This window comes from Chlorocebus sabaeus, chromosome 15 (genome assembly GCF_047675955.1).
Source record: "Chlorocebus sabaeus isolate Y175 chromosome 15, mChlSab1.0.hap1, whole genome shotgun sequence".
Classification (NCBI taxonomy): Eukaryota; Metazoa; Chordata; class Mammalia; order Primates; family Cercopithecidae; genus Chlorocebus; species Chlorocebus sabaeus.
The window spans coordinates 13,060,048-13,083,231 of record NC_132918.1 but is presented as its reverse complement, the minus strand read 5'-3'; the positions used below and the strand labels follow the sequence as shown (position 1 = coordinate 13,083,231).

General features: G+C 37.8%; 1 long non-coding RNA gene across 1 annotated transcript in view; it reads right to left on the bottom strand.

Annotated features, from left to right (window-relative positions):
- Nucleotides 1–252: 252 nt before the first annotated feature.
- The window catches only part of LOC119620709 (uncharacterized), a 46,933-nt gene continuing 24,001 nt past the window's right edge, over nt 253–23,184 (bottom strand). Inside the window, exon 3 of the long non-coding RNA XR_005237261.2 lies at nt 253–768. This is a non-coding gene — a long non-coding RNA (uncharacterized lncRNA). The remainder of the gene's footprint in view (nt 769–23,184) is intronic.

Here is a 23,184-nt window from a genome sequence, read left to right as displayed (position 1 = left end):
GTCCCTTTTTGCCTTTCTGTCATGTAAGGCTGCAGTGAGAAGAGGATATCTTGGAAGCAGAGAGCAGCCTTCACCATGTGTAAAAATTTTGTAAGAGATTTCTTTCATTATAACCTGAAAGTAAGATTGTGGGGGACTGCTAACTCTCACCCCCCACATCAAACTAGTTGCTACCATTCTCAACCAAAGAACCTCTTCAGAAAGAAATTAGCTGTGTCAGTTCACAACAATAAAGAAATAAAAGTATCTTTTAAAAAAGAAAAGTATACAGATTATCTCTTCATTAAAAGAATAATGCCATGAGTATATACAAACAAAACTTTCACATTTAATTTTTGGGAGGTCACAGGTTTGCCCATTTCCATTCACAGACTACTGTGTCTACTGCATTGGGTCTAATGCAAATTCAACCTTTACTTCAGTAGACAAGATGTGAAAGTTGAAGGACACAGGTAGAATCCCTGATTCTATTCAATTACAGTATTCCAGAAGTAAACTTTTTGGAGGCAGACTTTTAATAATGTACAAGATAGGATAGTTTTCTGATCACAGAGATTTGCAGTTCTTTCTCTGCAGGTACAGACTAGTGTATATGTGTCCATTTGGCTGGTTGTCCATCATGGCCAGTTAGTGAATGCTAAGATTTCATAATGAGAAAGTCACTGCAGAAGTTTCCTTTCTTGCTTGGGTTTTGAAAAGCAGGAATATGAATGAGGAAATGACCAAAATCTTCATCTCACTGGAAAACATACAGTAAAGGAGGCAATCCTAAGAAATAAAGGAAATTAAATTAGATAAAGAATGGATAGAAGTACCTTGAACTCATAATTAGAAATTTTTATTTAATTAAAATGAGACCACTGAGAGCTTTTTGATTAGTTTGATGGGTGATCTTCTTCCGCAAAAGTTACTAAAAAGACAAAAATAACTGGCATTTTCAAACTAAAGGAGGAAAGGTGGATGTCTGAGAGCAAATTAAGAGAAACAAAATAAAATGATAGTGGCTGCATATGAAATTGAGAGAATAATAGAAGAAAAAGGAAAACTATTTAAAGACATTATTTAGGAAGAAACTACAAGATCTGTTGATAGTGAACAAAAGACAAATTTCCCATTGATGTAAGGTGAAACAAACACATTTCATCCATCCACCAGCATCTCATGAATCTTCTAAAAGTGCTACTTCCAACATGTTATCTTTCTGTCCCCAAAGGGGAGAGCCTTAGTTTAGAATCTTAGAATAAAGTCTAAATTCCTTATCTTGAAATTTAAGACTTTCTGTAGTATAGTCCCAAATTCTCTTTCTCAAAACTACCTTTAAAAATAATTCTGATAAAGGAAGACATTTATATGGCCAACAAACATATATATATATTTTAAAAAGCTCATCATCACTGGTCGTTAGAGAAATGTAGATCAAAACCACAATGAGATACCATCTCACGCCAGTTAGAATGGCAGTCATTAGCAGGAAACAATAGATGCTGGAGAAAATGTAGAGAAATAGGAATGCTTTTACACTGTTGGTGGGAATGTAAATTAGTTCAACCAGTGTGGAAGACAGTGTGGCGATTCCTCAAGGATCTAGAACCAGAATTACCATTTGATCCAGCAATCCCATTACTGGGTATATACCCAAAGGATTATAAATCATTCTACTATAAAGACATGCACACATATGTTTATTGCAGCACTGTTCACAATAGCAAATACTTGGAACCAACCCAACTGCCAATCAATGATAAACTTGATAAAGAAAATATGGCACATATACACCATGGAATACTATGCAGCTATAAAAAAGGATGTGTTCATGTTCTTTGCAGGGACATGGATAAAGCTGGAAACCATCATTCTCAACAAACTAACACAGGAACAGAAAATAAAACACTGCATGTTCTCATTTACAAGTGGGAGTTGAACAATGGGAACACATGGACACAGGGAGGGGAACATCATACACCAGGGCCTGTCCCGGGGTGGAGGGCTAGGGGAGTGATAGCATTAGGAGAAATACCTAATGTAGATAATGGGTTGATGGGTGCAGCAAACCACCATGGTACGTGTATACCTGTGTAACAAACCTGCATGTTCTGCACATGTATCCCAGAACTTAAAGTATAATAAATAATAATAATAATAATTCTGATTGCAGGAGTCTTGTGAGTTTCTGTTACACAACTCAGAAGCAGATTTAAAACTAATTTTATATAATTCAATCCTGATCAAGAGCAGGGCTTTCTTATCCCACTATCTTTCTAAGTATTCCACCTTCTATTCTAACATAGGGAGATGTACGAGGGTGTGAGTTAGAGAAATCAGTGAATGCATTTCACATTCAGGTGGAACACTGTCTATGTGGGATGGATCTGCAGGTGGGAAGGGCCTGGGCAGACACATAAGCACAGGTAAGCTAAGCAATTGACTTTGGTCTACGGGCTGACCATGCGCTGTGTTGGCCTCACTAAAGGCTATGTCTCTCTTGCAAGAACTTTCATTTCTTCATTTCACTCTCTCCTGTCATTAGAAGCCCAATTTTTCTTCCCTCAGCTTCTGGTTACTTTTTCACTCATCCCTGTGAGTTGAGAAACCATGGACCTGTATGATGGTTGAGTATTTGTAACCATCATGGCTCCTCAGTGGACAACTGCAGACTCCCATCTGGCTCTGACACAGTTCAAGCTGGAGGAAATAAGAGTTTCCTGTGGGGTATAAGCAAAAGGAGGAACCCACAAAAATAGCCATGAAATAGTTATTGCCATTAAGTTACTTCATGTTTCCATGTTTCCTAAATTTTACAAGTAATTGATTCATTCTTCATCAAATGTTTCACTGTTTCCTTGGTATTTTAGTCTGCTTTGGAGTCTAAGCTACATTTCTAAGACTCTTAGCTTTTCCATTGCCTCATTTCATTATCTTTATTCCCATTCCACTTCAAACTTCAGGCCCTATGGCCATGTCCTAAATACTTTTATCATTACAATTGTTCTCTACCAATATATTAGGTTAGTGCAAAAATAATAGCGGTTTTTGCCATTAAAAGCAATGGCAACAAATGGTAACGGTAAGTGCAACCACCCTGACACAATGCCATAAAGTAAATTTTCAACCCTGCTTCATCCCAAAGTCTACCTTCTTCATATTTATACCTGGACTGCTGATTCAATCACTGCTAGAGAATAATCACACAACCACTGAGATTGATACCATTAAAAATGCATGGCTTCAAACTGTAACTGTCCAGAAATCCTGCAGTTCTTCTCCAGGAAAATCTCTTTCCTGTTGTCCACAGTGACTATTCTTATACTTCTCCACCTTCCTCAAACCTCTGAACCAGATGCTGCTCACTTCATTCTCAACAAATGACCTAACCTGTTAATAAAGAAAATAGAAACCTGCTGTATGTAATTACCTCAATTCCTCCACCAAACCCATAACCTCATCTGTTTCTGAATATTTACCCATATTCTATCCTCCTTCCCTTGCTATAAATGCAAAAATTAACATATGTCCTCACAATGTATTATTCTCTTTTTCTTTTTTTTTTTTTTTTTTGAGACGGAGTCTCGCTCTGTCACCCAGGCTGGAGTGTAGTGGCCGGATGTCAGCTCACTGCAAGCTCTGCCTCCCGGGTTCACGCCATTCTCCTGCCTCAGCCTCCTGAGTAGCTGGGACTACAGGCGCCCGCCACCACGCCCAGCTAATTTTTTGTATTTTTTAGTAGAGATGGGGTTTCACCGTGTTAGCCAGGATGATCTCGATCTCCTGACCTCGTGATCCACCCGTCTCGGCCTCCCAAAGTGCTAGGATTACAGGCTTGAGCCACCGCACCCGGGCTGTTCTCTTTTTCATATATTATTTTGGAGAGGTAAACAGGAGTTTCTGCTGGATAATATTGGTGACTACCTCCACATTGCCTGACAAGAAGCTGCCTGAGATTAGTGGCTCCTCATTCTCCAATGGGAGGAGATTCTATTATTTTCAGCTTTGCACAATGTGTCCAGGCTCTATCACACCAGGGATTTGATATCCATGATAGCAGGTCGATAGCTACGAGATATCTGTCTGTGACTCCTTGAGTAGTTGGTATGCAAATCTAGACTGCATATTATTTGCTCTCTCCATTTAGTACAAAGGATAGTAACACGAGAGTTAGAGCCCCTTCCCAAGAGCATCGCTCTACCGTGGGTCCAACTGTGCCCAGGAATAGTGCATACACAGATCTAATGCATTTCAGCATATAGTCTCTTCTTTAGTCACTGTGCAAGAATAAGTAGGGTCATCTCGCTCCAGGGATACAGGTTTACTCACACCATCCATACTGTTAAGTGTTTCCCCAATCATTCGTGTCTGACGACCTCTCCTAGGGAGTAAAGGTATCACTAGAAGACGCAGGAACTAACATCTGTGACCTTCACCTCAGTTTTAAGATGTTTTTCCAGTGGTGTGGTGGGTCTCACTCTATCTTACCTCCTTCAGGACTGCTGACATCATGTAAGAGAGAGTTCCAGGTCACTGGCAATGGGAAAATCCCTAAGATGGAGCTAGGTGCTCTGCTCATTCTGACATCAAGATGTACCACCCCAACATGCAGGGTTTTTATTTTGTTTTGTTTTGTTTTGAAATAGAATCTTGCTCTGTCACCCAGCCTGGAGTGCAGTGATGCTATCATGGCTCACTGTAGCCTTGACCTCCCAGGCCCAAGCAATCCTCCCACCTCTGCCTCCCTAGTAGCTGGGACTATGGATGCACGCCATGACACCTAGCTAGCTTTTGTATTTTTTGTAGTGATGGAGTTTTGCCATGCTGCCAGGCTGCTCTTTAACTCCTGGGCTCAAGTGATCCTCCTACCTCAGCCCCTCAAAATGCTGTGAGTACAGGCCTGAGCCTGTAATATGCAGTTTTGATAAACTGTACCCAGCAACATGCAGTTCTAATAAACACCAAAGTGACACGAATCATAAAAATCACAGCTCAAACCATATCATAATCACAAAAGGAGCCCAAAGTATTAATAAAAGAGAATACACGATGTTGAAAAGTGATAACAGCCCTTCCTAGCAGAACAAATAGAAGGACAGCCAAGGCCATGATAGGCTAACCAAAGACTTCAATGGTTCAGACACAATTTTGTTTAAAAATCTCACTTTTTAACCATCCTCAGAATAAGAAATTGAATGCATTAATTATTTCCTGGCACCCCATTAGCACTGATTCATTAAGATGGGTGGCTGGCACCCACTTTGACTCTGCCTGTACCTATGAGGTAGCAGGTGATTCCAGAGAGACTTTCCATGGAACAGCAGGCAGAAGCTAACTGCATGGCGGTCCAAGAGCCTAAGAAGTGGATTCCACCTGGGTTTTTTTTTTTTTTTTTTTTTTTTAAATACCCATACACTCGATAATAAATTATTAGTATCCATCTTCCACTGGCTTACAGGATGTCATTTCTTCACATTTCTACAATATTTTGCTCGAACTTCACTATCATTTGGATTTTGGTTTACTTTTATTCAGCTGTTTTTTTCCTTGATTTCACATTTTTCTCACGTGAGCTGTGAATACAACTGGACTTCAAACCAGAGCATTTGATCTCTCCTTGTGCTTAACTTTCCAGGAAGATGTCGCAATTGCCCCTAAACAATAATCAAAAGGCACTTCTCTCTCTTCCTCTGAAAAAATCACAGCTCCCGGATGGGGAAGTGAGTGGAGATGTTACATCTCTCACATCCTTACTTTAGTTTCGAGAGTGAGAAGAGATGAAAGAAGATGAAAACAGACTTCAAAACACACAGAAAACTCCTGTATTTTCAAAGGGGAAAAAATGATGGCATTCAAAACACTACAGAGCAATGTAAGCAGTATCTCCAACTCCCAAACAAATAAAAGAACCTTTCACAAAAGAAATCTTACGTAACCTGAGACAGTAAACCTCTGTACAGTTTGGCAGTTAGTTTTATAGCTAAAATAGTCAGGCTTTGCCTCGACATACCCACGGTTCTGGAACATGAAACTTTTCAATACCCATTATGTTCAAATTATTGCCACCCTCAATCCTGTTCCACTGAAATGGAATGTTATGCAATCTGAATTTCCATCTTAGCAGCCATTTTAAATCAAGAGGGGCAGAAAATTACCTATACAGTCTGTTATGAACTTCCTAAACTAAAGTAGGAGATTTCAATCCCATGCAAGTAGAAACCAGTGGTGAATTTATGACATGAGTTTTGCCTTTTAATTAAGAACTTAAAAAAGAGGTGACAAAGCTTTTTTGAATGCTTTGAAAAGAGGCAAAATAGATCTATTGGAAAGAGCTTCTGAGTTGGAGAGTGGAGTACAGGCAACCTCACGAGGAGCTGGGACCTGGGAATCAGCATTTACTCTAACTTGTAGTGAACGTCAGGGAAGGGTAGGTGGTGGAGAGGGACAGTTTCGGCAGGTGGAATTTAATGTCTAGAGACACGCGGTGTCTTTTGGCACAACTGGTGATTATCATCATCAGAGAGCAATTGGGTGGGGTAAAGTCTCTGTAGGCGGAGGGTGCACTGCAATGGGGTATCTGGGATGCTGGCCAACAACAGGAAAGACTGGCAACAAGGAAAGAACCTCAACTCCTGGACTCTTGTGTAATTTAATAACTGAAGGAGTATGGAAGGAGCAAGGCAGCATTTCAATACAAATGACAACAATTGCTAACTAACAATAACAGATTTGCTAAAACACTGAGAAGGACTGAGTTTTGTACTTCACAGAGAAAACTGCTACTCGAGCTACATAGTCTTCCCAAATTCTCTCAGCTAGTGGGTCCAGAGCCAGATTTATCAAAAAGCAGATCTACTTAGAACTCATAAACATCATGCTGCATTCTACTGAGCTAGAAAGAGCAGAGGTTCAGGGAACTCAGGAAATGAGCCACAGGGTTGTGACCCACATGTAAGTACATAACAGTTCCTATTTTCATAATTTTAAAAGTAAGGAAACATAACTAAAAAGTCTACAGCATTCTAGAATTTACATAGCACTTTCACTTGGGTAGTCTCCAAATCAAGATAGAAACCTAGATAATGAGGCTCAGTGTCCAAAGACCTAACAGAATCAGCAAGGTTCTGTCTAGGATGACTTGAACATTAAACCATCCTTTAAAAAACATCTACCAGAATACATGGGAGAAAGTTTTAAGACCTTGGATTAGGCAAAGGGATTTTAGATATGACAACAAAAGCATGAGCCCTAAAATAAAAAATTGTTAAATAAGGCTTTTAACACTGTTAAGAGAATAAAACAACAAGCGTATTTAAGTGATTTATTTTCAAATCACGTATCTGACAAATGACTTGTATCCAAATCTCAGAATTCAACATTTTCAAAAATCTGCCAATTTTTAAAATGGTCAAAGATTTTTTTAAAATGCTTCACCAGAGAAGATATACAAACGGAAAATAACCTTAGTGTCATTAGTCATTAGGACAATGAAAAAATTAAAACCACAATGCAATACAACATACATCTATTTAAATAGTTGAAATTGATAGAACTAACCGTCATAAGTCTGGCAATGAGGCAGAGCAACTGGAACTCTCACACATTGCTGGTGGGAATGTAAAATGGCACAGCCACTTTGGAAAACAGTTTGGCTGTTTCTTCTAAAATTAAACATACATTTACCATATGACCCGCAATCCCACTCCTGTTCATACAAGAGAAATAAAAACTTATGTTTACCAAAATAGTTGTAAGCTAATGTTTTCAAGTGCTTTATTCATAACTGCTAAATGTTGAAACAACCAAAATGTCCCCCAATTAGTGAAACAGTTGCACATACATTCAGTGTAACATTGCTCAGTAACAAAAAGGAACTACTGATATGTATGACAACATGAATAATCTCAAATGCATTATGCTAAGTGCAAGAAACTCCATTCAAAGACTACACACTCTATGACTTCATTTATGTGACATTCTGGAAAAGGCAAGAACTATCAGGCAGAGAACAGATCAGTGGTTCCCAAGGATTGAAGTGGAGGAGGGGCCAATTACAAAAAGGCAGCATGAGAAATTGGTATGTGTGTGTGAAGAAACTCTTTAGTAGCTTGATTGTGGTGGTGAACACAGGACTCCATGTATTAGCAAAATATATACCACTGTACACCGCCCCAGAAAAGTTCACTGTAAATTAAAGAATAAAAAATTATAAACATTAAAAACTGATTATATATATATAATTTTTACTTTTGCTGAATAAATTCTCTGTGTGTGTATGTGTGCATGAGAGAGAAAGAGAAAAAGAGAGTAAAGAGAAAGAGATTTTGCCAAAAAATAATGGTTCTTTTATGAAAGTATGGGAAGTACGGGCTGACCTCTCATGCAGTGTTTTATGCAGAGTAACTATTCAATATGCATTTGTTAAGTCAAAATGAATAAAAGAATAACAAAGCATACTAGTTATTTCAAATTAATTTCATTTACAAAATATAAATACCAAAATTAAACAATTAATGATATTTATAACTGTCTCAGTAATGATTCACATTGAGATCTTTGAACTTATGTCACTCTCAACACACAAAACTTGCAAAGTTACATAAAAGCAACAAAGCCAACTCAATTAATGTATTAGCATATTTAAAACTCAGGGTGCCAATGATAATTTTGGTTGTCACTTTAAGTTATAAAGCAGCAATTTAAAAATCGTAATAATGAAAAAGAAGACTAAGACTTATACATATTATGTATGATTATGATTTTCTGCACATATTAAAATTAATCTTTATTATAATTGATGAATATAAAATACATAAAATTACTTTAGAATGATGTGGATACAAAGAAAGTATATCAAAGGAATAATATTTCATATGCTGAATGCATTTTATATTTTTTTAATCCAAATTTTTGTAGAATGATTCAATGCTACTTTAAAAATTAAAGTGGCTTATAAAGAATACAAATTACAGTCATTATAATGATTTGTTTTAAAAACAGATCATTACAGCTTAAATAAGTTTCACGTGAAAGGACTCAACAATAATTCAAAAAGCAAAAGAAAGTATTGAGAAAACAACCTAAGTGTGATATTAGCAAATATATATCACTTCTGAACATAGATGTCAAATGAAATTATCTTTTGAAAGCATAAACTCTTATGAATTTATTTTAATTTATAAAATAGCTACAGCTGTTAGTATGAAAGTCTAATAGTGTTTATTGACATGCACTGAATTGGGAAAAAAAGACACAAGGAAATGAAAAGTGTACACATGCAACAGAATTTTAGGATGGTGTATATGCCCAAGCTGATGGTGTGTATGCTTTTAATAGAAAGCAAGAATCTGGTTAATAATGAACCCTCTCCCTAATCTTAAGAAAGCGCAGCAGAAAATAAAATTAAAGAAAAAAAAATCTCACTTTACAATTGTGTATTTTAGACATTTCAATGGCCAGTTTTAATTTTTCCTTGCAACATGAAGCTTTATTTCCAAGATAGCTAGTGCCACCTCACATATTAACACTTGTGTTCTTATCTCTCTTGATAGAGGCTTGACAAATATTCCTAATTGAACAGTGGAACAACAAGGATATGGAAATTATATCCAGCAACTTTTTTTTTTGTCCAGAACAACTAGTTCAGAGTTTGCCTATGAGTCAGTAATGTATTTTATGGTGATTACTAATATTTTCTTAGGAGTTCAATAAATATTTGGACAAATAACAGCCAAAAGTTATGTTAATTTATATAAAGTATAGAACTAAATAAAATATTTGAAGAAAATGTTAACTTGTGTCGCACCTCCAAGATGATGATGATAAATTATTTGTAATGGATTGTTCGTGGTGCTACAATACAGATACAATTCTCCTCCTAAAAATCCTCATCTCACAAGATTTATACTTCCTCTTACCTTTTTCTATAAAAGTGGTTGATGGTCATGTATCTAGACTGTGACAAGTAAAGATACTGACTATGAAAAATCACAGATTATATTCAGCACCTAGCACAGTGACTGGCCCACACTAATATTCAATGAAAGTTTATTGGACTGATGGGAAATGTGAATAAATTCTATGTAAAAAGAATAAAATTATACCCTTAGGACATTATGCTAGAGTCAGTTTTAAGTAAAATGGATATTTTATTTTTGGAGGATTAGGAATATTCTCATACACTATATGCATGAGCAAAAATTTATACAGATTTTCTGATAGAAATTTACTAACACTTTTTTAAAGTCTTAAAATGTATATACGCATTGATTTAACATTCTTAGTTCTAGGAATTTATCCCAAGGAAAGTATTTGGAATTTGCACGAAAAAATGACTATGTTTTTAATAACAGCAAAGACTGGAAACCTTCTTCTAAATATATAATAATAAGTAATCGGTTAAATAAATTATGGCAGACTCACATAGTGAAATATCTTTGAACTCATTAAAAATGATGCTTTTTATGGAAACATGTTTTATACATTAAGTAAAAATGTAGTTTAAATTGGAATGTATACTGTTATCTCATATCTTGTGCAAATATATGTATGTGCATGTATACACAGAAAAGTGGTACATACCAAGCTGTTAATTATTATCTATGGATGGAGGATTTTAATTTTCTTTTTTTCCTATCTGAATTTTACAATTTTTAAACAGTAGACCTTATTTACTGCTATTGAAGTGTGAAAATACAAGTAAGAAAGTAAAAAACTGATGTTTGAAACAAAAGAGCAACAAGACCACTCACCACCACAAAAATGACTAGCTTGCCCCTCTTCTGGCTCAGCTGAGTGATTGGTACTTCTTTACCAACACCACTCTACCCATGCTATAATCCTCCCACCGCTAGACAAAATAAATAAAGAAATCCAATCATCAGCTGTCTCTGTTTCTCTCTCTCTCTTTTTTTAATCCCAAGGACTTCAAAACAGTCTCTGTTTCTTGATAGCGTTTGATCCAGAGTGAATTTCTGCTTTGTAATCCATCCTCAGAACCATCGGCACAAACCCAAGCCCATAAGAAGCTCCTCTCAATGTCCCCTTACTGAGGTGCTTCCACAATGACACTTAAATGCACTCTCAGATCCTGCTGCACCAAGAAAAATAAACCCCTTTGTGACTCTGAGTTTTTGTGGTGGTCTTTGGTTGTTTCTTGTGATGATGATGGTGATGATGGTGGTGATAATGATACTGATGAGGTTAGTAGTAGTGGTGGTTGTGATGATAGTGAAGCTGGTGATGATGGTAGTGATGATAGTGGTAATAGTGATGATAGTGCACAGGTGTTTTTAAAACTAGTAGTATTTGGACCCCAAGAAACCGAAGAAAAATGTTCTCTTTCGCATAGTACAACAACGCTGTAGTAAGTCCTACGACTTCCAGCACAGGAGAGGCCATCTAGTGAAGGAGAAAGAAACTCTACTAAGAGTCAGGAGTTATAGGTTCTAGTTCTGGTTCTGCCATTAGTTTACTTTGTTGCCTGGAGCTAAACCTCTCAGGACCTCATTTAATTCACCTGCAAAATGAAGATTTCTGGATTGATTTCTAAAGTAACGTTTCATATTGTGCAGATTTTTGTCTCTGTTCTAAGTTATCAAGTCAGAGACCCAGACTAGATGATCTACAGTCTAACTCAACTACCTGTTTTTGTAATTAAAGTTTTTATTGACATATAGCCACATTTATTTACACATTATCTATGGCTGCTCTCATATTACAATGGCAGATCAGAGTGGTTACAATAGAAACTATATAGTCCACAAGGACTAAAATATGTATTATCTGACCCTTCACAGAAAAATTTAGGTACATTAACATGCCCCTGCTCTAGGAGTATGTTAACAAGAGTCTGGTATGTTGAAGATACATCTTATTAGCAGAAGGTCTGCTTAACAAGGTAGGGATTTCCATCCATCCTTAAGGTTGACTAGTGTGTCCTTAGCACCTATGTCAATGCCTGGTTTCTAGCATATGCTAAATACATACTTGTTAAATGAATGAGTGTATTAGAATGAATGACTAAATGAATTATAGCCTCTGGAGGGCTGAAATGTTTATTCTTTAGTATTTTTCCTGTCTTGCCAATGTTTCTATTTGCTATGGAATTTAAAACATATCCAGATGGAGGGAAGTTTATATACAACACCCATTTTCAGTGTTGTCATAAAGCATGTCCAAGTGTATATAGTTCCAACTACATAACAGTGCTTAGTCTGAAGTGAATTCTAGTATGATTTTCAAATACAGTAGCAGCATACAATATCTCATCCCCCTCAGAAGACAAGCGTGGATTAACAAAAGTAGACTCTGAGATATCTGGAAAACACTTCTTCCTCAGTTCTGAGGACAACAGAATCAAGTAAAAGTGGAAAAGAATCACCATATATTATAATCTTAGTACCAGTATTTATTGTTTTCAGATTTCTAAAAATAAGGTTTGCTGATTTTTTTTTTAAGTTCTAGGGTACATGTGCACTACGTGCAGGTTTGTTACATATGTATACATGTGCCATGTTGGTGTGCTGCACCCATTAACTCGTCATTTACATTAGGTATATCTCCTAATGCTATCCCTCCTCCTTACCCCCTTCCCACAATAGGACCCGGTGTGTGATGCTCCACTTCCTGTGTCCAAATGATCTCATTGTTCAATTCCCACCTATGAGTGAGAACATGCAGTATTTGATTTTCTGTTCTTGCTGAGAATGATGTTTTCTGAGAATGATGGTTTCCAGCTGCATCCATGTCCCTACAAAGGACAAGAACTCATCTTTTTTTATGGCTGCATAGTATTCTATGGTGTATATGTGCCACATTTTCTTAATCCAGTCTGTCACTGATGGACATTTGAGTTGATTCCAACTCTTTGCTATTGTGAATAGTGCCGCAATGAACATACATATGCATGTGTCTTTATAGCAAGCAGTATGACTTATAATCCTTTGGGTATATCCCCACTAATAGGATGGCTGGGTCAAATGCTATTTCTAGTTCTAGATCCTTGAGGAATTGCCACACTGTTTTCCACAATGGTTGACTAGTTTACAGTACCACCAACAATGTAAAAGTGTTCCTATTTCTCCACATCCTCTCCAGCACCTGTTGTTTCCTGACTTTTTAATGATTGCCATTCTAAGTGGTGTGAGATGGTATCTCATTGTGGTTTTGATGTGCATTTCTCTGATGGTGAGTGGTGATGAGCATTTTTTCATGTGTCTGTTGGCTGTATGAATGTCTTCTTTTGAGAAGTAAGTGTCTGTTCATATCCTATGCCCACTGTTGGATGAGACTGTTTGTTTTTCTCTTGTAAATTTGTTTGAGTTCTTCGTAGGTTCTGGATTTTTTTTTATATACTTTAAGTTCTAGGGTACATGTGCATAACGTGCAGGTTTGTTACATATGTATACTTGTGCCATGTTGGTGTGTTGCACCCATCAACTCGTCAGCACCCATCAACTAGTCATTTACATCAGGTATAACTCCCTATGCAATCCCTCCCCCTCCCCCCCTCCTCATGATAGGCCCCGGTGTGTGATGTTCCCCTTCCCGAGTCCAAGTGATCTCATTGTTCAGATCCCACCTATGAGTGAGAACATGCGGTGTTTGGTTTTCTGTTCTTGCGATAGTTTGCTGAGAATGATGGTTTCCAGCTGCATCATGTCCCTACAAAGGACACAAACTCATCCTTTTTTTATGGCTGCATAGTATTCTATGGTGTATATGTGTCACATTTTCTTAATCCAGTCTGTCACTGATGGACATTTGGGTTGATTCCAAGTTTTTGCTATTGTGAATAGTGCCGCAATGAACATACATGTGCATGTGTCTTTATAACAGCATGATTTATAATCCTTTGGGTATGTACCCAATAATGGGATGGCTGGGTCATATGGTACTTCTAGTTCTAGATCCTTGAGGAATCGCCACACTGTTTTCCATAAAGGTTGAATTAGTTTACGGTCCCACCAATAGTGTAAAAGTGTTCCTATTTCTCCACATCCTCTCCAGCACCTGTTGTTTCCTGATTTTTTAATGACTGCCATTCTAACTGGCATGAGATGGTATCTCGTTGTGGTTTTGATTTGCATTTCTCTGATGGCCAGTGATGATGAGCATTTTTTCATGTGTCTGTTGGCTGTATGAATGTCTTCTTTTGAGAAGTGTCTGTTCATATCCTTTGCCCACTTTTTGATGGGGTTGTTTGTTTTTTCCTTGTGAATTTGTTTGAGTTCTTTTCGGTTCTGGATATTAACCCTTTGTCAGATGAGTAGATTGCAATTGCCTGTTCACTCTGATGGTAGTTTCTTTTGCTGTGCAGAAGCTCTTTAGTTTAATTAGATCCCATTTGTCAATTTTGGCTTTTGTTGCCATTGCTTTTGGTGTTTTAGACACGAAGTCCTTGCCCATGCCTATGTCCTGAATGATATTACCTAGGTTATCTTCTAGGGTTTTTATGGTATTAGGTCTAATATTCAAGTCTCTAATACATCTTGAATTAATTTTCATATAAGGAGTAAGGAAAGGATCCAGTTTCAGCTTTCTACTTATGGCTAGCCAATTTTCCCAGCACTATTTATTAAATAGGGAATCCTTTCCCCATTTCTTGTTTCTCTCAGGTTTGTCAAAGATCAGATGGCTGTAGATGTGTGGTATTATTTCTGAGGACTCTGTTCTGTTCCATTGGTCTATATCTCTGTTTTGGTACCAGTACCATGCTGTTTTGGTTACTGTAGCCTTGTAGTATAGTTTGAAGTCAGGTAGTGTGATGCCTCCAGCTTTGTTCTTTTGACTTAGGATTGTCTTGGCAATGTGGGCTCTTTTTTGGTTCCATATGAATTTTAAAGCAGTTTTTTCCAATTCTGTGAAGAAAGTCATTGGTAGCTTAATGGGGGTGGCATTGAATCTATAAATTACCTTGGGCAGTATGGCCATTTTCATGATATTAATTCTTCCTATCCATGAACATGGTATGTTCTTCCATTTGTTTGTGTCCTCTTTTATTTCAATGAGCAGTGGTTTGTAGTTCTCCTTGAAGAGGTCCTTACATCCCTTGTAAGTTGGATTCCTAGGTATTTTATTCTCTTTGAAGTTAATTGTGAATGGAAGTTCATTCATGATTTGGCTCTCTGTTTGTCTGTTACTGCTGTATAAAAATGCCTGTGATTTTTGCATATTAATTTTGTATCCTGAGACTTTGCTGAAGTTTCTTACCAGCTTAAGGAGATTTTGGGCTGAGATGATGGGGTTTTCTAAATATACAATCATGTCATCTGCAAACAGGGACAATTTAACTTCTTCTTTTCCTAACTGAATACCCCTTATTTCTTTCTCTTGCCTGATTGTCCTAGCCAGAACTTCCAACACTATGTTGAATAGGAGTGGTGAGAGAGGGCATCCCTGTCTTGTGCCAGTTTTCAAAGGGAATACTTCCAGTTTTTGCCCATTCAGTATGATATTGGCTGTGGGTCTGTCATAAATAGCTCTTATTATTTTGAGATACTTTCCATCAATACCAAATTTATTGAGCGTTTTTAGCATGAAGGGCTGTTGAATTTTGTCAAAGGCCTTTTCTGCATCTATTGAGATAATCATGTGGTTTTTGTCTTTGGTTCTGTTTGTATGCTGGGTTATGTTTATTGATTTGTGTATGTTGAACCAGCCTTGCATCCCAGGGATGAAGCCCACTTGATCATGGTGGATAAGCTTTTTGATGTGCTTCTGGATTTGGTTTGCCAGTATTTTATTGAGGATTTTTGCATGATGGTCATCAGTGATACTGGTCTAAAATTCTCTTTTTTTGTTGTGTCTCTGCCAGGCTTTGGTATCAGGATGATGTTGGCCTCATAAAATGAGTTAGGGAGGATTCCCTCTTTTTCTATTGACTGGAATAGTTTCAGAAGGAATGGTACCAGCTCCTCCTTGAACCTCTGGTAGAATTCAGCTGTGAATCCATCTGGTCCTGGACTTTTTTTGGTTGGAAGGCTATTAATTATTGCCTCAATTTCAGAGACTGCTATTGGTCTATTCAGGGATTCAACTGCTTCCTGTTTAGTCTTGGGAGAGTGTAAGTGTCCAGGAAATTATCCATTTCTTCTAGATTTTCTAGTTTATTTGCATAGCGGTGTTTATAGTATTCTCTGATGGTAGTTTGTATTTCTGTGGGGTCAGTGGTGATATCCCCTTTATCATTTTTTATTGCATCTATTTGATTCTTCTCTCTTTTCTTCTTTATTAGTCTTGCTAGCAGTCTATCAATTTTGTTGATCTTTTCAAAAAAACCAGCTCCTGGTTTCATCAATGTTTTGGAGGGTGTTTTGTGTGTCTATCTCTTTCAGTTCTGCTCTAATCTTAGTTATTTCTTGCCTTCTGCTAGCTTTTGAATGTGTTTGCTCTTGCTTCTCTAGTTCTTTCAATTGTGATGTTAGGGTGTCAATTTTAGATCTTTCCTGCTTTCTCTTGTGGGCATTTAGTGCTATAAATTTCCCTCTACACACTGCTTTAAATGTGTCCCAGAGATTCTGGTACATTGTATCTTTGTTCTCATTGGTTTCAAAGAACATCTTTATGTCTGCCTTCATTTCATTATGTACCCAGTAGTCACTCAGGAGCAGGTTGTTCAGTTTCCATGTAGTTGAGTGGTTTTGATTGAGTTTCTTAGTCCTGAGTTCTAGTTTGATTGCACTGTGTTCTGAGAGACAGATTGTTATAATTTCTGTTCTTTTACATTTGCTGAGGAGTGCTTTACTTCCAATTCTGTGGTCAATTTTGGAATAAGTGTAATGTGGTGCTGAGAAGAATGTATATTCTGTTGATTTGGGGTGGAGAGTTCTGTAGATGTCTATTAGGTCTGCTTGCTGCAGAGATGAGTTCAATTCCTGGATATCCTTGTTAACTTTCTGTCTCATTGATCTGTCTAATGTTGACAGTGGGGTGTTGAAGTCTCCCATTATTATTATTATTATTTTTTTTTTTTTTTTTGAGACGGAGTCTCGCTCTGTCGCCCAGGCTGGAGTGCAGTGGCCGGATCTCTGCTCACTGCAAGCTCCGCCTCCCGGGTTCACGCCATTCTCCTGCCTCAGCCTCCCGAGTAGCTGGGACTACAGGCGCCCGCCACCTCGCCTGGCTAGTTTTTTGTATTTTTTTAGTAGAGACGGGGTTTCACCGGGTTAGCGAGGATGGTCTCGATCTCCTGACCTCGTGATCCGCCCATCTCGGCCTCCCAAAGTGCTGGGATTACAGGCTTGAGCCACCGCGCCCGGCCTCCCATTATTATTGTATGGGAGTCTAAGTCTCTTTGTAAGTCTCTAAGGACTTGCTTTATGAATCTGGGTGCTCCTGTATTGGTTGCATATATATTTAGGATAGTTAGCTCTTCCTGTTGAATTGATCCTTTTACCATTATGTAATGGCCACCTTTGTCTCTTTTGATCTTTGATGGTTTAAAGTCTGTTTTATCAGACACTAGGATTGCAACCCCTGCTTTTTTTTGTTCTCCATTTGCTTGGTAGATCTTCCTCCATCCCTTTATTTTGAGCCTATGTATGTCTCTGCATGTGAGATGGGTCTCCTGAATACAGCAAACTGATAGGTCTTGACTCTTTATCCAGTTTGCCAGTCTGTGTCTTTTAGTTGGACCATTTAGTTCATTTACATTTAAGGTTAATATTGTTATGTGTGAACTTGATCCTGCCATTATGATATAAACTGGTTATTCTGCTCATTAGTTGATGCAGTTTCTTCCTAGCCTCAATGGTCTTTACATTTTGACATGTTTTTGCAATGGCTGGTACCTGTTGTTCCTTTCTATGTTTAATGCTTCCTTCAGGGTCTCTTGTAAGGCAGGCCTGGTGGGAACAACATCTCTAAGAATTTGCTTGTCTGTAAAGGATTTTATTTCTCCTTCACTTATGAAACTTAGTTTAGCTGGATATGACATTCTGGGTTGAAAATTATTTTCTTTAAGAAGGTTGAATATTGTCCCCCATTCTCTTCTGGCTTGTAGAGTTTCTGCCGAGAGATCTGCTGTTAGTCTGATGGACTTTCCTTTGGGGGTAACCCGACCTTTCTCTCTGGCTGCCCTTAAGATTTTTTCCTTCATTTCAACTTTGGTGAATATGGCAATTACGTATCTTGGAGTTGCTCTTCTCGAGGAGTATCTTTGTGGCGTTCTCTGTATTTCCTGAATTTGAATGTTGGCCTGCCCTACTAGGTTGGGGAAGTTCTCCTGGATGATATCCTGCAGAGTGTTTTCCAACTTGGTTCCATTTTCCCCCTCACTTTCAGGCACCCCAATCAGATGTAGATTTGGTCTTTTTGCATAATCCCGTACTTCTTGGAGGCTTTGTTCATTTCTTTTTCTTCTTTTTTCTTTTGGTTTCTCTTCTCGCTTCATTTCATTCATTTGACCCTCAATCGCTGATACTCTTTCTTCCAGTTGATCAAGTCGGTTACTGAAGCTTGTGCATTTGTCACGTATTTCTCGTGTCATGGTTTTCATCTCTGTCAGTTCGTTTATGGCCTTCTCTGCATTAATTATTCTAGTTATCAATTCTTCCACTCTTTTTTCAAGATTTTTACTTTCTTTGCACTGGGTACATAATTACTCCTTTAGCTTTGAGAAATTTGATGGACTGAAGCCTTCTTCTCTCATCTCTTCAAAGTCATTCTCCGTCCAGCTTTGATTCGTTGCTGGCGATGAGCTGTGTTCCTTTGCAGGGGGAGATGCGCTCTTATTTTTTGAATTTCCAACTTTTCTGCACTGCTTTTTCCCCATCTTTGTGGTTTTATCTGCCTTTGGTCTTTGATCATGGTGATGTACTGATGGGGTTTTGGTGTGGGTGTCCTTCCTGTTTGTTAGTTTTCCTTCTAACAGTCAGGACCCTCAGCTGTAGGTCTGCTGTAGATTGCTTGAGGTCCACTTCAGACCCTGTTTGCATGGGTATCAGCAGCAGAGGCTGCAGAAGATAGAATATTGCTGAACAGCGAGTGTACCTGTCTGATTCTTGCTTTGGAAGCTTCCTCTCAGGGGTGTACTCCACCCTGTGAGGTGTGGGGGTTCGGTCTGCCCCTAGTGGGTATGTCTCCCAGTTAGGCTACTCAGGGGTCAGGGACCCATTTGAGCAGGCAGTTTGTCCATTCTCAGATCTCACCCTCCGTGTTGGGAGATCCACTGCTCTCTTCAAAGCTGTCAGACAGAGTCATTTGCGTCTGCAGAGGTTTCTGCTGCCTTTTTGTTGTTGTTGTTGTTGTTGTTGTTTAGCTGTGCCCTGTCCCCAGAGGTGGAGTCTACATAGACAGGCAGGCCTCCTTGAGCTGCTGTGAGCTCCACCCAGTTCGAGCTTCCCAGCGGCTTTGTCTACCTACTTAAGCCTCAGCAATGGAGGGCGCCCCTCCCCCAGCCTCGCTGCTGCCTTGCTGTTAGATTGCAGACTGCTGTGCTAGCAATGAGGGAGGCTCTGTGGGTGTAGGACCCTCCCGCCAGGTGTGGGATATAATCTCCTGGTGTGCCCATTTGCTAAGACCCTTGGTAAAGCGCAGTATTGGGGTGGGAGTTACTCGATTTTCCAGGTGTTGTGTGTCTCAGTTCCCTTGGCTAGGAAAAGGAATTCCCTTCCCCCTTGCGCTTCCCAGGTGAGGTGATGCCTCACCCTGCTTCAGCTCTTGCTGGTCGGGCTGCAGCAGCTGACCAGCATTGATTGTCTGGCACTCCCTAGTGAGATGAACCCAGTACCTCAGTTGAAAATGCAGAAATCACCTGTCTTCTGTGTTGCTCACGCTGGGAGCTGGAGACTGGAGCTGTTCCTATTTGACCATCTTGCTCCGCCCACCCACCCCCCGCCCCAGTTCTGGATCGTTGATCTTTCTTTTGTTTGATATAGGCTCATTGAACCAACATCACCAGTAATGTACCCAAAGTCAAAAAGAGGTTTATGTAGCTTGTATCTTCTGTTTTTCTATATACTGGAACATCCAGTAAGTTTCTCTCTCACTTTTAAAAATAGAGATGGGGATCTCACTTTGTTGACCAGGCTGGTCTTTGACTCCTGGCCTCAAGCAGTCCTCCCATCTTGGCCTCCCAATGTTCTGGGATTACACGGGTAAGCCATTGTGCCTGGCCAAGTAAATTTTTCTTCAAGAAGTGTATTGTCATTTTTTTATTTGATAAATAAAAATGTATCCATCATGTTGCATATAGAGGTTTTTGTTTCACTTATTTACTTTACATGTCATCAAAGATGATGGCAATGATAAATAGCTACTGAATAAAGAGTGTGGTCTTTGGAATTACAGACCTGGTTCTGATTTCCAGCTCCACAAACTTACTAACTCTGTTGCTCTAGACAAATTATTTAATTTCACCATGCCTCAGTTCCTCACTTTTAAATTGTGAATTATAAAATATATTTTATATACTAGTTCAGAGTAATAAATAAGAGAATATATTTAAAGAACCTAACACTATTCCCTGCACATAGTCTGTTCTCAAAAATGATAGCAATTATTATATCTACTTTGATTATATCACATATCCAAATGATATGTATATTATTATATATTACATAATTGTGTTTTACAGTATATCTATGAGAACACCAATTGCAAAAGAGAAGAAAAAAATGCTTTAAAGTATTATCTTACTTCAGTTATTTTTACTTTAGAGTTTAATTTTAATCTTTTGTCAAGTCAGCAACACCCAAAACACTTTTCCAATTATGAGTCTATTTTTTCTTTGAAAACGAAGTCTGTTACATTGGTTCACCAGTATTCTTCCCTAATAATACCAGAGAGATTTGCTGTTTCTATCTCTCGAAGAGGTCATAAAGTGTCAGCGTTGCTTCAGGAACTTTACTAAATAAAGCCGCTCATTCACAACTGGGCATGCAGTGGATGCTACTAACATGCATATAAGAGGACACAGCAAATATTTATTGATTGCTCTTATCATTAAAGGGCATAGAAAAGTTATTTTATTTCATTAAAAAGCACATTGTAAAGTTCTGAGAGTTTACAGAGTCCTTATTCAGAAGATAATTATCTTTATCAGTATAAAAATCACCAGCATCATCTTGAAATTAAAATTTATTTAAAATTTTAATTCCAAAAATATCTGATTGCCTTATATATATATATAAATATATATATAATTGTACTAAGAGCAGTGGAAGACACAAAGATGAACAATGTAAACCTCTGAAAGACTAGTTTTCTTTTCCTATTTCTACTTCCTGTTTAATACTGAATTTGGCTTGGTTGGCCACAAATTGCATAGAGTTTGGATATGGTTTTATATTTGTGTTTTAAATGTCTTTAAACAGTCTTGTGTGTATCTTGAAACTATCCCAAAACATTTGGCGATATTAGATTATTGATTTGAGTTTCTTTGAAGACCTTGAGACTCAGTCTTAAAAATTTTTAAGCTCCTCTGTGATATCAGGACATATACTCAATGTTTATTTCTGTACCTAAATTAATGACATTCTTTCTAACTCATTCTATATTGACAGTGTTGTTAAGGAGAATTATAGTAAAAGGCAAAGCAAAAAAAAAAAATGAGTGCATAAGATCTTTGAGAATATTACAGAATCACAGAAATGTTAGGAAAGCAGATGATACATATTGAGTTTTTCAGATACCTAAAATTTACCTTGAATTCTGGAAGAAACTCAAAATTTCTTCCTTCCCATAACATCCTGCCCCCACCAATAAATTTGGACCTAAGAAAATACTAGTAGTGATCAAGACACTATGACCCATAACTAATAGAATTTAAACTTTTCTTATTTGGAGAGAAGATATTTAAATCATTTAATTTCAAGTAGCTTGTTCCCCTAGAATTTGTATTTGGACCCACCTTGTTTTGATTCTCTCTTTTCAAATTTGTTTAGATGGGTCTGAGTCTACTTTTCTCCTCAGAAGAAACCCCATCTTTGAAAGATGCTTACAACGGTACTTTGGACCTAAGGAAAAAACATTCCCATGCTCCCTTGAAGATATTTTCCTTGGAATTTTCACCTTAACTTCTCTCACCATCAGAGTAGCAAAATCGAGAGCACTGAACTTAGGATATAGGCTTTGGAGAAAATATGCAGAAGTAGGGAACACTTTTGTAGGTGTTAGGACAGAAGAAGAAAATCTTCTCTACAAAGATATGAATTCTTCACAACCCCTATCATCATTGTGATTCACTTGCCTTTGCTTTCTATGCATGCATCTATTTGGGCACTTAGTGAAGTGGTAAAACTATGGTAACTATGGTATGTGGTTGGTCAAGTGTTTCAGGATTTGACTCCTAGACACCTCTCTCAATCTTTTCTATTCCAGAGACATTAAGTAACATACTGCCGAATAGGCTCAATTAGATTTAATTTGCTCATTTTGGATTGTTGTACTTTATATTAGCTTTCTCCAGAGAAATAGAAAGAATAGAAGGTTATGCATGAGTGTGCATGTGTGTATGTGTGTGTACATGGGTATCAGAGAGAGATTTATTTTTTAATTGGCTCAAGTGATTGTGGGGGCTGGTTAAAAGTGAAATCTGCAGAGTGGGCTGGCAAGCTAAAGAATAAGGGAAGAATTGATGTTTCAACTCAAGTCAGAAGGCAGTCTGAAGGCAGAATATCCTTTTCCTCTGGAAAAAGAAAAATAGAGTCTTTTTTCCCCTGTCTTAAAATCTTCAACTTATTAGATGAGGTCGACCAATATTCCAGAAGGTAACTGCTTTACTCAATGTCTACTAATTTAAAAGTTAATCTCATCTAAAAAATACCTTCGCAGAAACATCTAGACTGGTTTTGACCAAATATCTGCGTACTATAGCCTAGCCAAGTTGACAAATAAAATTAACCACCACACTCTTCTACACATTAGCCTCATTAAAGTAAAGATTTGAAATGTACAGTTGACCTTTTCTAAAATGAAGATTCATAGAGAAGTCCTTTGTTTTCATATAACCTGATAAATGTTGGACAGCCTTAATATGGGTGTCCTATTCCACAGAAACATGTATTCAATAACAATGAAAGAAAATCACTGAGAAAACATTTACTAATATCGCTGGCAAAGGGAAACATTACATTCAGAACACACAGCAACAGTTTTAAATATAATCTCTCAATCCTTTTTCATCTCACACAATACAATAGCTACCCACAGTGTCTGATTTTTAGGTTCTAGGCTCAGGTATTTAAAAGCCTCAAAAGC